The sequence below is a fragment of the Leopardus geoffroyi genome, chromosome X (genome assembly GCF_018350155.1).
Source record: "Leopardus geoffroyi isolate Oge1 chromosome X, O.geoffroyi_Oge1_pat1.0, whole genome shotgun sequence".
In the NCBI taxonomy this organism is placed as follows: domain Eukaryota; kingdom Metazoa; phylum Chordata; class Mammalia; order Carnivora; family Felidae; genus Leopardus; species Leopardus geoffroyi.
The window spans coordinates 126,034,276-126,049,396 of record NC_059343.1 but is presented as its reverse complement, the minus strand read 5'-3'; positions in this window follow the sequence as shown (position 1 = coordinate 126,049,396).

Below are 15,121 nucleotides of genomic sequence, written 5' to 3'. Positions count from 1 at the left end.
CAAACCCTTGACCCACATAATCCCACGTGCTTTTCTTCTTAGTGGGGTGGAAGGGGATCACAGGTGGGTTTTATGACAGAGCTCTGACCATGCAGGATTGGAAATTGGATTACATCAGGCTGGAAATTGGATTCCAGGAGCCCAAGACTTTTCTTAAAGACTTTAGTATCTCAGCGTGCTGTTGATACCAAGTTCAGGTCCCTGGGACAAAGCTCAGGGAACAGGAAGCGTTCACCAATCTGGATAACCTGGATCACTCTGAGACGTGACTCTGTCCCATAGCCAGGGCATACAGAGTTGAAGTGAGGGTCCAGGGCTGACACCTTGGAAGGGGAAAGAAAGCAAAGGCCAGTATTTCAGATGTTGAAGGGAGTTAGCCTTTGAAGAGCAGTCCACTTCAATGCTTTTGCATTCTGGCCCCATCACATGGAAAAACCTGAAATTTTGACTAGAGGGCTCTTATTCTTCCTACTACCTCAAACACTGTCCTATGAAACGAAAGGATGTCAGAGGATAAGGAAATTCTGCCACTTAATCCCCTCTGTCTTTCCTATCTTTGACGCATGACAAGTTCAGAAAGACGTCCCTCAAGCCCATGGCCCAGATGGGCAATCAACAAATAGACCTCAGTCACATTCACAAACACTGAACTTCCTAAGGCATGCCATTGAGAAGGGTTGCAATGAAAATGAAATTCAAGGTCACTCTTGGTTAGCTAGAACGTTCACACAGAAATACGGCCCTCTTCCACTTTCCCTCAGTATTTGGTGAAGTGGGTTGGAATTGCTTGTGCCCAGCAAACCTTCAGTTGCCTGGTTGGCTGAGTGTTTCACACAGCTAAGGGTAATTTAACTCTTTATCCCTGCTTTCTTAACCATTTTAGAATCAAACTTTTAAATAATGTGTCTCATAGTTCCCTGCCTTCTTTTAAGAGCAGAGCACCCTCACACCTTATCCCCTCTTTTCGTTGCCATTGCAGCAAATGCTCTCCTTTCCACATGGGTGCATAAATAAAAAAGGATGGTGGGATCCATATGTCACTATCAAATACAGAAGTGGATCCTATTGTCTAGAGACAATCCTTGGTTGATAAAAATGGAAGAGCCATTCCAGGTCATTTTGTTCAACCATCTGGATTGTAATATAGGGAAACTGAGGCCCAGAGAAGGAAAAGGGATGGCCTGTGGTCAAATAACAGTAGAGGCTCAAACTAGAATCCCTGTTTCCAGGTTTGCCTACTTCCAAATATGTTGTTTTGTTTTGTTTTGTTTTGTTTTGTTTTGTTTTGGTGTGATTCAACTTTGACTGGATGTTCAGGCAATCACCAGCAGATGGGAGTAGATTTATTTAGATGCAGGATGTTCACAGCACTCTGGAATCAAATTCCATAGGCAGTCAGTCCCTCAGCTTTCATGGAGAACAAGACTAAAGCTTGAAGTTTTATTCCTAGTTGCCCTTGTGGCTGTGAAGATTGAAAAAAAGTTGATGATGATAAATTCACTTGCAGACTTTACATCCCAGAAAGCCTCCCCAAACTTCTGCTCTCCCTAGAGGTAATGCTTGGTTTAAATTTCTAACTCACAAGACAAATAGCCTGAAAAGCAACAAGAAATACAAAAATGCCACAATAAGTTGTACTAGTTGAATTTTGTTTAGTTAATTTATTACAATGTCCATAAATATACAGATTGAACAGACTTAAACCTGAATATGGGATCGTGGTGTAGGGGAAAGAGCACTGACCTGGAAGTTAGGCCATCTGTGTTGTTCTGGACCCAGGTCTGCCACACAACAGTGGATGTTCCAGTTCGACTGGAGTGGAGGGTAAGTTTAGAGTAAGACAAGAGGTAAGAGAGGTAAAAGGCAAGAGATTAGGCAGAACCTACCATAGTGAGCACCATGCACTCAGTGTACAGTAAATAAATGAAGCAAGAAAGAGAGATTTTCACCTAATTGTATAAAATAAGGAATTTGATGTTTATTTTAGAATCAACATTGATCTTTTGAAGGGTTTGTGCAAGGAAATTATTCAATGAGAATGGTACCTTGGAAGAATCCCTGGTTACTCTGTGAAGGAGGAATTGGAGGGTAATGAGAGCAGTTAGGAGGGTATTGTATACCCCTGCTTCTGGTAATGTCAGTCTAGGTAATTTGAGCTAACTGTCCCAGTGAAGACAAGTAAATAAACTCGATAAGATATAAGAAGAAAAAGCTAAAAATAATGAGCCTAATCTTTTCAAAATTCCAATGGCATTTTTCATGGAAATAGAAAAAAAATCCTGAAATTTATACAGAACTACAAAAGACCCCAAATAGCTAAAGCAATCCTGAGAAAGAAGAACAAAAGTGGAGGGATCATAATTCCTGATTTTTAAACTTTAGTACAAAGATATAGCAATTGAAACAGTATTATTGGTATTAAAAACAGATACATACAGGAGTGCCTGGGTGGCTCAGTCGGTTAAGCATCTGACTTCAACTCAGGTCACAATCTCCCAGTTCATGGGTTTGAGCCCTGCGTTGGGCTCTGTGCTGACAGCTCAAAGCCTGGAGCCTGCTTTGGATTTTGTCTCCCTCTCTCTCTCTCTGCCTCTCCCCTGCTCACTTTCTCTCTGTCTCTCTTTATCTCTCAAGAATAAATGAACATAAAAAAATAGATACATAGACCAATGGAACAGAATTGAGAGCCCAGAGAAAACTATTGCATATATAGTCAACTAATATTTGACAAGAAAGCCAGGAAGACTTAATGGAAAAATTGGATAACCACATGCAAAAAAATGAAATTGTACCCCATTTTACACCACTGATAACTTGAAATGAAATACTTTAATATAATATCTGAAACTGTAAAACTACTAGAAGAAAACAGAGAAAAAGCTCTTTGGGGGGTGCTGGGGTGGCTCAGTTAGTTAAGCGTCCAACTCTTATATTGCTTCAGGTCATGGTCTCAGGGTTATGAGATTGAGCCCCGTGTTGGGCTCCATGCTGAGCATGGAGACTGCTTGGGATTCTCTCTCTCCCTCTCTCTCTGCCTCTCCTCCACTTGTACTCTCTCTCTCTCTCTAAAAATAAATAAATAAACTTTAAAAATAGCTCTTTGGTATTGGTCTTGGCAACTACTTTTTGGATATGACACCAAAATTATAAGCAAAAAAACCCAAAAATCAGCACGTGGGACTGTATCAAACTAAAAAGTTTTTTCACAGCAAAAGAAACAATAAGCAAGATAAAAAGGCAACCTATAGAATGGGAGAAAATATTTGCAAACCACAAACCTGATAAGTGGTTAATATCCAAAATAAGGAACTCATACAAGTCAGTAGCAAAGCAAAACAAAACCCAAACCCAAACCCAAGCCAAATCAAACAAACAAAAAACCAAATAAATAAACAACAACAAAAAAACCCCACAAATAATCCAATTAGAAAAAGGACAGAGGAACTAAATTAATATTTTCCCAAAAAGGCATACAGATAGCCAAATGGTACATGAAAAGGTGTTCAATATTACTCTTCATTGGGGAAATGAAAATCAAAACCACAATGAGACATCACCTCATACCTGCTAGAATGGCTAGTATCAAAAAGACAAACGATAAGAAATGTTGGTGAGTCTGTAGAGAAAAGAGAACCCTGTGACTGCTGGTGGGAATATATGTTGCTGCAGTCACTATGGAAAACAGTATTGAAGTTCCTAAAAAAATTAAAAACCAAACTACCATATAATCCAGTAATGCTGATTCTGGATATATATTTGAAGGAGTTTTAATTCAGGATTTCAAAGAGATATCAGTATTTCTGTGTTCATTGCAACATTATTTATAATAGCCAAGACATAGAAAAAACATAGGTGTTCATTAATAGATGAATGGATAAATAAGACATGATATATATATATATATATATATATATATATATATACACACATACCCACACAATGGAATATTATTCAACCATAAAAAGAAGAAAATCTTGTCATTTGCAACAACATGGATGGACCTTGAGAGCAGTATGCTACGTGAAATAAGTCAGAGAAAAACAAATGTTGTATATTCTCACATGTGGGATCTAAAAAAGCCAAACTTAAAGAAATAGAGAGCAGAATAGTGGTTGCCAGGGACTGGAGTTGTGGGAAATGGGGAGAGTTTGGTTAAAGGATACAAACTTCCAGCCATGAGATGAATATGCTCTGGGGATGTAATGTACAGCATGATGACTATAATTAATAACAATATATACTTGGAAGATCTTACAAGTTATCAACACACAAAGAAAGGTAATTATGTGAGGGGACAGAGATGTTAACTAATCTTATTGTGGTAATCATTTCACTATATATATATATATATATATATATATACACACACATATATATGTATATGTGTATATATATATATATATATATATATCAAATCATCATGCTGTACACTTTTTTTGAGAGACAGAGAGAGACAGACCACAAGTGGGGGAGGGGAAGAGAGAGAGGGAGACACAATCTGAAGCTGGCTCCAGGCTCTGAGGTGTTAGCACAGGGCCTGACGCGGGACTTGAACCCACCAACCATAAGATCATGACCTGAGCCAAAGTTGGATGCTTAACTGACTGAGCCACCCAGAAGCCATTATACACTTTAAATTACATATGTTACATGTCAATAATATCTCAGTAAAGCTGAAAAAAAATGAAGCAAGAGGCTAAAATGTAGAAGATAAGAACCTAGAGAGGTAAGTCAAGCAGTAGAAGCCAGTTTTGCCCTGAGGGCATTTGAGTAATCAGAAGAGAGTTATGAAACTTAGCTCTGGTTTTGGTGGCCTCATGAGCAAAAGGGATGAAAGTTGAAGCCCAAGGCCCAAACAAGTGGGAGATTTGATACGCCTCCAAGATAATGGTGAACCAGAAGTAAGCAGCCCCTGCAAGGACTTGCAGTCACTTAGGTGGTCCCAGGAACCTCAAGCCCTGAACTTAAATTAAAGTGGCCTTGTACAGGTAGTATCACCTCATGAAACACAACTGAAGAGAGAGTTATTGAATTGGAAGATAGGTCACAAGATATTGTCCACATTTCTGCTTGGGGAAACACATTATATGGAAAAAAGAAAAAGATAAGAGGCACAAAGGATAGAGTGAGAAGAAATGGGGAAGAAAATGATGACCCAAAATTTGAACCCACTAGTTTAAGAAGCCCAGTGGATCCTTCATAGGATAAATAAAAATAATTCCAGTCCTAGAGACATCATAATGAAAGTGCGATAATAGTTGCAAATAATTGTCAAAGTTAGATAATGAGGTTCTTATCAAGGGTACAAGCAAGAGACATTGAGACAAGGGGATGGGAGCTATACCCTGGCTTTTAGAATGCCTTTTACTCAAATTTTCCATGAAAGACAATTTAATAAAGGTGTTATCCACTTCATTGTCAATCAATAAAATGTATTTCTTAAAATTGGATTACTTAGAACAAGCTGACTTGTAGGAGCTCTTCCCAGCTGTCGTGCTTGGAGGGACACCTTCCTATGCCTTCCTCATCCCATGGGCCATGAAAGAGGCAAATGTTCTCTATGGCTCTCAAATGTTACCTGCAGCTGATTTCTGAGGCTGAAGAAATGTTCTTATATAAGGCTTTCTAAGAGTAAGCATAACAAAGTGAATCTTTGTAGAAAGGCTTCATTTTGCTTACCCTCTCCCAAAGTTTCACTCTAAGGAAAGGTTTATACAATAAATAATTTTGTGCTTTTCATGGTGTCTTACTACATCCTCCAGTCTTGATCATGTGTGCTCACTTACTGGGGTATCTAATGCTGGACTGCAGTTAAATTCCTGCAGGACTTTAAACTTGTAACAAACAGAACTAAAATGCAATGGACTGTATTTCTAGAGAGTGAACTCCTGATTTGTTACTAGAGCTTTTCACACAAATACTGAATGGCTGCCTGTCATGGATGGCCATATAGGGACATCAGAGTTTCTGTGGTCTCCTGTACCTCTGAAATTCCCTGACAACTACCTAAGTTGAAAACATCTGTCTATAATGGTTTCTAAGAGGAATTTCAAGTGTTTTTGCTCAAATTCCTTAATGTATTTCTTCTACTTGAAGGGCATTTTTATTTGGCCTCTGATCCCCCCTCAGCAGAAAGCCGTTTCTCCAAGAGAAGATATTTGTAGGGCAGCAAAGTTTTGTCTGTTGTCTAACCCCAAGTCAATCAGAAAGTTGTCCAACAGCAAAGATGTAAACCTACCTTCATTTGTGGCATGCAATATGTCAACACCAATTTTAACCAAGTGTCATTAAGAGAGGAGTTTCTGGGGGCACCTGGGTAGCTCAGTCGGTTAAGTGTCTGACTCTTAATTTCAGGTCATGATCTCACGGTTTGTGAGATTGAGCCCTGCATTAGACTTTGTGTGCCTAGGATTCTCTCTCTCCCTTTCTCTCTTTTCCCCACCTCAAAGTAAATAAATTAACTTAAAAAGAGAGGACTTTCTGGAACTTTGATTCTGAGTTTTCAAGGTTTCTCTTACTTTTGCTGGGCATTCACAATTTGTGTACATGACAGCTTTCCCCCCCAAAGTATGCATGAACTGCTTTTTAATGTATAGCATCTTAGCATTGAAAGGCAGGGATAAGGAAAATGCTCCACTAACTCTGTTTTTTTTTCCCTCCAGAACTGATTGTAGCATAGTATGCTCAAAGGGCATTTGACTACAAATTTGAAGGTCTAGATTGGAGCTACATTACCAGCTACCTAAGCATGTGCCACTCCCTCTGAATTTCAGTTCGCTCATCTGAAATATGGGATAGTAATAATGCTTAATTGTTAATGGAACAATCTAGACAGAGAAGAAGCCCAGTCCATTCCAACTTCCTAGCTCTGGGGCTTCACCTCACTTCTTCAACCTCATCAGGTTTCTCATAATCTATCTAGAAAGACTGCTATAATGACAATTTCTAGCCACCAGGAGTCCTTAGCTCTTAGTCTAATTGTGAACTAACCTTTCTATTTATCTAATTGTTTCCCTGAATCCAGGAAAGCTCCACTGACATTTACTAAAAGAACTTCATCAGAGGCTCATTGAAACAGAGTGGGATAAGCACAGGGGGCAGAGATTCTTCTGAAGGAAGAAGCTTTGATGCACAAATGGGTGGACCTCTACTTCTACACTGGAGTTCTAGCTGCCACTAGCTACTCTGCCCCTCAAAGGGGCTGCTGATGGCTGTCATTGGGCACCCCTGCTCCTGTTCCCAGGGGATGATAAGCAAGGATTCTGTGCAAATGGTGAATGGGTAGCTCCTGGAGTTGCACAGGGTGCAGCCTGTGTGGCCTTATGAGGTGCTCCTGTTGGGAAGGGCTTTTCTCTTAAATGTGACTACCAGAGCCCTCCTGCGTATCAGAGGACCTGCACCAGTCCTGCACCAGTCCACAATTCCTTTACAGTTCCACTGTTCCCACCCTCCATCTTTGTCTCCTAATTATTTCATGCTTGTGTTTCTACCATGTTCTTTCTGCTCCTCCCTCAGGTTGCATCATACCAGAGCAGGGGATTTTCTTTTACATAGTCTTATGATCTCTATATGATCTACATTTGTGGTAACAGCACTAATTCATAATAAGACATTCAATCTGTTGGCAATTCTTATAATTCCCCAAATTGCTCAAAATAGTCCTTTTCTCCATGATCTCTGAGAGAGTTGGTAGTGTTCATCAAGTATTCCAGATGGTGCCTGTACTCCCCAGCCTCTTTTCAGTTGGTTGGGGTTGTGTGACTAGTTCTAGATAATTAAATGCAAATATTTAAGAATCACTATATGGATCCATAAGCTCTTTCTTCCCTTGCCCTTGTGATGCTAAAAGCCAGATGTTGAAATGGTGATGTCAGAGATGGAGGTAATTGAGACCCTGAATCCTCAGGTGGAAGACAGAGTTGATGACTTGGATTTGATCTTGTATGAGCTGGAAATCAAACTTTGTTATGCTAAGCTGCTGAAATTTTGGAACTTCATTATTTCAGTAAAGCCTAGCTTTTCTTGATGAGTACAGTCTTTGTCCTGCACTCCTCCTAATATCTATACCATTATTATGAAGGCCCATGGACAATTCTTTCTGTATGTTTCACAGGTTTCTTGAATCCAAAATATTCCAAGATCATTCTAGTCCCCTGCAAATATGGTCTTTTTTGAGTATTCTTAATCTCTGCAACTTGATATTCAGTTGTGGCCTGATGATGACATAGAAGTCATCTATACCATTTCCTTCTATCTCTTTATCTCAATATTCATTTATCCATTTATCAGCTATTTATTGAGTACCTATTATGTGTCAGTACCTTTCTGAGAACTGGGATATAATAGTAGGTAAAACAAAGAACAGTAAAATATCCTTGCCATCATGTAACTTACATTGTAGGAGGGGAAGGCAAACAACACACAAGTGAAATGAATAAAATATTTTGTCTGTTGGATGATGATAAGACAAAAAGAGGGAAAAAAATCAGAGAAAGGAAGTAAAGAATGCTGAGTGAATGGGATGGCGGTGGTTGGAGGATGAAGATGCCTTTTAAAATAATTTGATCAGGGAAGGACTCAGTTTTAAGGTGGCACTTGAACAAAAAGAACTGAAAGAGCAAAGTGTGGGGAAAGAACATCCCAGGAGAGAGAACAGCAAGGGGAAAGGCCTGAAGGTGGAAGAATGCTTTATGTATTCCAAGAAGAACAAGGAATCCAGGGAGGCTGGAAGAGAATGAGTGAGGGGGAGAGGAATAGGAGATGAGGTCAGAGTAGAAACAGGGAGGACAGATCATGCAAGGTCTTGTAAACCACTGTTAGAAATTTGACTTCATGGAGTGTGCTAGAAAGCCAATGGTGGATTTTGCACATAGAAGTGACATAATCATACTTATGTTTTAGAGGGATCACTCTAACTGCTGTGTTAGAGAATAGTCTGTGGGGGGCAAGGACCGAAGCAGGGAGGTCAGTTGAGAAGCTACTGCAATAACCCAGGTAGCCAGTGATGGGCTCAGATCAGGGTAGTTGCAATGGAAGTGGTGAGATTCTGGATATCTTTCTGAGGTATAACCAAAACGATTCCCTCATAGATTGCATGTAAAATGTGAAAGAGGGAGTCAAAAAAGGCTCTAAGGGTTTTATACTGATCAGTTGGAATAATGGACCTACCATTTACAGAGCTGTGTAAGACTCTCGGAAGAAGTTAAGGTACAATGGGAAGCCAAGGATTTGGTTTTGAACATCACAAATTTTGCTCTATTAAATGCCTAAGTGATGATATTTATTTGAATATATGATATCCCCCTTTTCTGTACAGTGCCTTCCTACTCATCCTTCAGCCCAGATGTTATGAAACTCTCCTCAAGTAGCAAAGCAGAGACAGTCACTCCTTCCTTCATGCTCCAAGGGCAACTTCAGTAGTCCTCTAGAATAGCACTTTGTTCCTATATTGTTATTATTGCCTCTCATCTTTCTTCCATGATGGACTCGGAGGTCTTGCAGTCTGGGATGCTTCTTATTCATCTTGAGGCTGCCTAGAACCCGGTCCAGAGTCTGACTTATAGTGAGTACTCAAGAGATGTATGTTGAGTGAAGCATCCTAGAAATGAAAAAAGGAGCAAATTTCCCAAAGTTGGAGCTCATGGAGGATGAGGGCTTGAAAGGGGCCATAATATTTATTGGTTAGAAAGCTCAGAACTGACACCTGGCATTGCAGAAGCCTAACTGCCACATGTTGAGGAGTCAGGCTTTGAAATGTGGCCTTGTTTGGGTTTCATTTTGATGAAAGGGATCCAGAAGATTTGTGTCTCTAACTGTACCTCAAATAGGACATCCTCTTCCCAAGAAGGGATGTTATAATTCTGTCAGTGGGTAAGATTTACAGGCAGACAGATTTTGGCTTAGACTTAATTCTAATGGAGGGAGCGTCAGAGTTAAATACATTTAGGGGCTCAAATCCCAGCTCTGCCACTCACCATCAGTGTGACCTTGGACAAGTCATTTTCCGTATCTGATCCTCATTTTCATAATCTATAAAATTGGATGATGAAGTGGGAATTAACTGAGATTAAGATGGTAAAGCACCTAGAGTAGTTACTGACACAGTAATTGTCATGGGAGGGTAGATGAAAGAGAAACAACATTCAGGACAAGCAAAAGATGAAATGTGTTCCCCATCACTGGAGGTGTTAAAGGAGAGACTACTTGATTACTTTTTGGGAATATTATGGAGAGAATACTAATTGTTGGATGAGCTGAGAAATTGAGGTCCTTTCTTCGTGAGTTTTACAATTCTAAGAATCCAAAACAATGAAAATGCAGGCACACAGTTACTGAAAACACTCTGATAATTATAGAGTGCTCATGCCCAGATGGGGTCTTTTTGGTGCAATTTGTCTAAGGGTGGAGGTCCATGCCATCCAAGGGTTTGTGTATATGCAGCAGTGTTCAGGAGGTACTGGTACAATCTCAAATTTGAAAGTACATTGCCAGCTGTGCTGCTTACTGCTGCACACCTGGCATATTGCCTTAGTATTTCATTTTCTTCCAACAATCAAAGCCCCTAAAGTGACTGATGTTCATATTCCTTCTTGATTTAGTCAACTGGGGCTTTCCATACTAATCTTTCACTTACTCTTCTGCAGTTTTATTATAATTGACTCCTGTTTTCTTTATTTAATTTTTTTTAAATTTACATCCAAATTAGTTAACATATAGTGCAACAATGATTTCAGGAGTAGATTCCTTAATGCCCCTTACCCATTTAGCCCATCCCCCTTCCACAACCCCTCCAGCAACCCTCTTTTTTCTCTCCATATTGAAGAGTCACTTATGTTTTTCCCCCTCCCTCTTTTTACATTATTTTTGCTTCCCTTCCCTTATGTTTATCTGTTCTGTGTCTTAAAGTCCTCATATGAGTGAAGTCATATGATATTTGTCTTTCACTGACTGACTAATTTCGCTTAGCATAATACTCTCCAGTTCCATCCACGTAGTTGCGAATGGCAAGATTTCATTCTTTTTGATTGCTGAGTAGTACTCCATTGTATATATAAACCACATCTTCTTTATCCATTCATCTATCAATGGACACTTGGACCCTTTCCATACTTTGGCTATTGTTGATACTGCTGCTATAAACGTTGAGGTGCGTGTGTCCCTTCAAAACAGCATACCTGTATCCCTTGGATAAATACCTAGTAGAGCAATTGCTGGGTTGTAGGGTAGTTCTATTTTTAATTTTTTGAGGAACCTCCATACTGTTTTCCAGAGTGGCTACACCAGCTTGCATTCCCACCAGCAATGCAAAAGAGATCCTCTTTCTCTGCATCCTCGCCAACATCTGTTGCTGCCTGACATGTTAATGTTAGCCATTCTGACAGGTGTGAGGTGGTATCTCATTGTGGTTTTGATTTGTATTTCCCTGATGATGAGTGATGTTGAGCATTTTTTCATGTGTCAGTTGGCCATCTGGATGTCTTCTTTGGAGAAGACATGTCTTTTGCCCATTTCTTCATTGGATTCTTTGTTTTTTGGGTGTTGAGTTTGCTAAGTTCTTCATAGATTTTGGATATTAGCCCTTTATCTGATATGTCATTTGCAAATATCATCTCCCATTCTGTCAGTTGCCTTTTAGTTTTGCTGATTGTTTCCTTTGTTGTGCGGAAGTTTTCATTTTGATGAGGTCCCAGTAGTTCATTTTTGCTTTGGTTTCCCTTGCCTCCGGAGACGTGTTGAGTAAGAAGTTGCTGCGGCTAAGGTCAAAGAGGTTCTTGCCTGCTTTCTCCTCGAGGATTTTGATGGCTTCCTGTCTTACATTTAGGTCTTTCATCCATTTTGAGTTTATTTTTGTGTATGGTGTATGAAAGTGGTCCTGGTTCATTCTTCTGCATGTCGTTGTCCAGTTTTCCCAGCACCACTTGCTGAAGAGACTGTCTTTATTCCATTGGATATTCTTTCCTGCTTTGTCAAAGATTAGTTGGCCATACGTTTGTGGGTCCATTTCTGGGGTTTCTCTTATGTTCCATTGATCTGAGTGTCTGTTTTTGTGCCAGTACCATACTGTCTTGATGATTACAGCTTTGTAATACAGCTTGAAGTCTGGGATTGTGATGTCTCCTGCTTTGGTTTTCTTTTTCAAGATCGCTTTGGCTATTCAGGGTCTTTTCTGGTTCCGTACAAATTTTAGGATTATTTGTTCTAGCTCCGTGAAGAAGGCTGGTGGCATTTTGATAGGGATTGCATTGAATATGTAGATTGCTTTGGGTAGTATCGACATTTTAACAATATTTGTTCCTCCTATCCAGGAGCATGGAACCTTTTTCCATTTTTTTGTGTGTCTTCTTCAAATTATTTCATAAGCTTTCTATAGCTTTCAGTGTACAGATTTTTCAACTCTTTGATTAGATTTATTCCTAGGTATTTTATGGGGTTTGGTGCAACTGTAAACGGATCGATTCCTTGATTTCTCTTTCTGTTGCTTCATTGTTGGTGTATAGGAATGCAACCAATTTCTGTGCATTGATTTGATATCCTGCCATTTTGCTGAATTCATGAGTCAGTTCTAGCAGTTCTTTGGTGGAATCTTTTGGGTTTTCCATATAGAGTATCATGCCATCTACGAAGAGTGAAAGTTTGACCTCCTCCTGGCCAATTGGGATGCCTTTTATTTCTTTGTGTTGTCTGATTGCTGGGGCTAAGACTTCTAATACTATGTTGAATAACAGTGGCGAGAGTGGACATCCTTGTCTTGTTCCTGATCTTAGGGGGAAAGCTCTCAGATTTCCCCCATTGGGGATGATATCAGCGTTGGGTCTTTCATATATGGCTTTTATGATCTCGAGGTATAATCCTTCTATCTCTACTTTCTTGAGGGTTTTTATAAGGAAAGGATGTTGTATTTTGTCAAATGTTTTCTCTGCATCTATTGAGAGGATCACATGGTTCTTGTCCTTTCTTTTATTGATGTGATAAATCACATTGAACCAGCCCTGCATCCCAGGTATAAATCCCACTTGGTCGTGGTGAATAATTCTTTCAATGTATTGCTGGATCCGGTTGGCTAATATCTTTGTGAGGATTTTTGCATCCATGTTCATCAAGGAAATTGGTGTATAGTTCTCCTTTTATAGTGTTTTTGTTTGTCTGGTTTTGGAATCAAGGTAATGCTGGCTTCATAGAAAGAGTTTGGAAGTTTTCCTTCCATATCTATTTTTTGGAACAGCTTCAAGAGAATAGGTGTTAACTCTTCCTTAAATGTTTGGTAGAATTCCCCTGGAAAGCCATCTGGCCCTGGACTCTTTGTGTGTGTGTGTGTGTGTGTGTGGCAGATTTTTGATTACTAATTTAATTTCTTTACTGGTTATGGGTCTTCTCAAATTTTCTATTTCTTCCTGTTTCAGTTTTGGTAGTGTATTTTCTATTTTTTCCAGTTTCAGCTTCTAGGAATTTTTCCATTTCTTCCAGATTGCGCATCTTATTGGCGTATAATTGTTCATAATATTCTCTTACTCTTGTTTTTATTTCTGCTGTGTTGGTTGTGATCTCTCCTCTTTCATTCTTAATTTTATTTATTTGGGTTCTTTCCTTTTTCTTTTTGATCAAACTGGCTAGTGGTTTATCAATTTCGTTAATTCTTTCAAAGAACCAGCTTTTGGTTTCATTGATCTTTTCTACTGTTTGTTGTTGTTGTTGTTGTTGTTTCGATAGCATTAATTTCTGTTCCAATCTTTATTACTTCCTTTCTTCTGCTGGTTTTGGGTTGTATTTGCTGTTCTTTTTCCAGCTCATTAAGTTGTAATGTTAAGTTGTGTATCTGAGACCTTTATTCCTTCTTTAGGAAGGCCTGGATTGCTATATACTTCCCTCTTATGACTGCCTCTGCTGAGTCCCAGAGGTTTTGGGCTGTGGTGTTATCTTTTTCATTGGCTTCCATGTATGTTTAATTTTTCTTTAACTTCTTGGTTAGCCCATTCATTCTTTAGTAGTATGTTCTTTAGTCTCCAAGTATTTGCTATCTTTATAAATTTTTTCTTGTGGTTGATTTCGAGTTCTATAGCATTGTGGTCTGAAAATATGCACGGTATGATCTCGATCTTTTTGTACTTGTTGAGGGCTGATTTGTGTCCCAGTATGTGATCTATTCTGGAGAAGGATGTGTATTCCATTGCTTTAGGATGAAATGTTCAGAATATATCTGTTAAGTCCATCTGGTCCAGTGTGTCATTCAAAGCCATTGTTTCCTTGTTGATTTTCTGTTTAGATGATCTGTCCATTGCTGTGAGTGGGGTGTTGAAGTCCCCTACTATTATGGAATTATTATCAATGAGTTTTTTTATGTTTGTGATTAATTGATTTATACATTTGGGTTTTTCCACATTTGGAGCATAAGTGCTTATAGTCGTTAGGACTTCTTGGTGGATAGACCCCTTAATTATGATACATGCCTTTCTTCATCTCTTGTTACAGTCTTTATTTTGAAGTCTTAATTGTCTGATATAAGTATGGCTACTCTGCTTCTCTTTTGTCGACCATTAGCATGATAGATGGTTTTCCATCCCCTTACTTTCAATCTGAAGGTGTCTTTAGGTCTAAAGTGGGTCTCTTGCAAACAGCATATAGATGGATCTTGTTTTCTTATCCATTCTGGTACTCTATGTCTTTTGACTGGAGCATTTAGTCCATTGATGTTTAGAGTGAGTACTGAAAGATACGAGTTTATTGCCATTATGTTACTTGTAGAGTTGGAGTTTCTGGTGATGTTCTCTGGTCCTGTCTAGTCTTTGTTGCTTTTGGTCTTTTTTTTTCCCATCTTTTCTCCCCTCAGAGAGTCCCTCTTAAAATTTCTTGCAGGGCTGGTTTAGTGGTCACAAACTCCTTTAATTTTTGTTTGTTTGGGAAACTTTTAATCTCTCCTTCTATTTTGAATGACAGCCTTGATGGATAAATTCTTGGCTGCATATTTTTCTGTTTCAGCACATTGAATATATCCTGGTACGCCTTTCTGGCCTTCCAAGTTTCTGTGGATAGGTTTGCTGCAAACCTGATCTGTCTTCCCTTGTAGGTTAGGGACTTTTTTTCCCTTGTTGCTTTCACGATTCCCTCCTTGCATGAGTATTTTGTG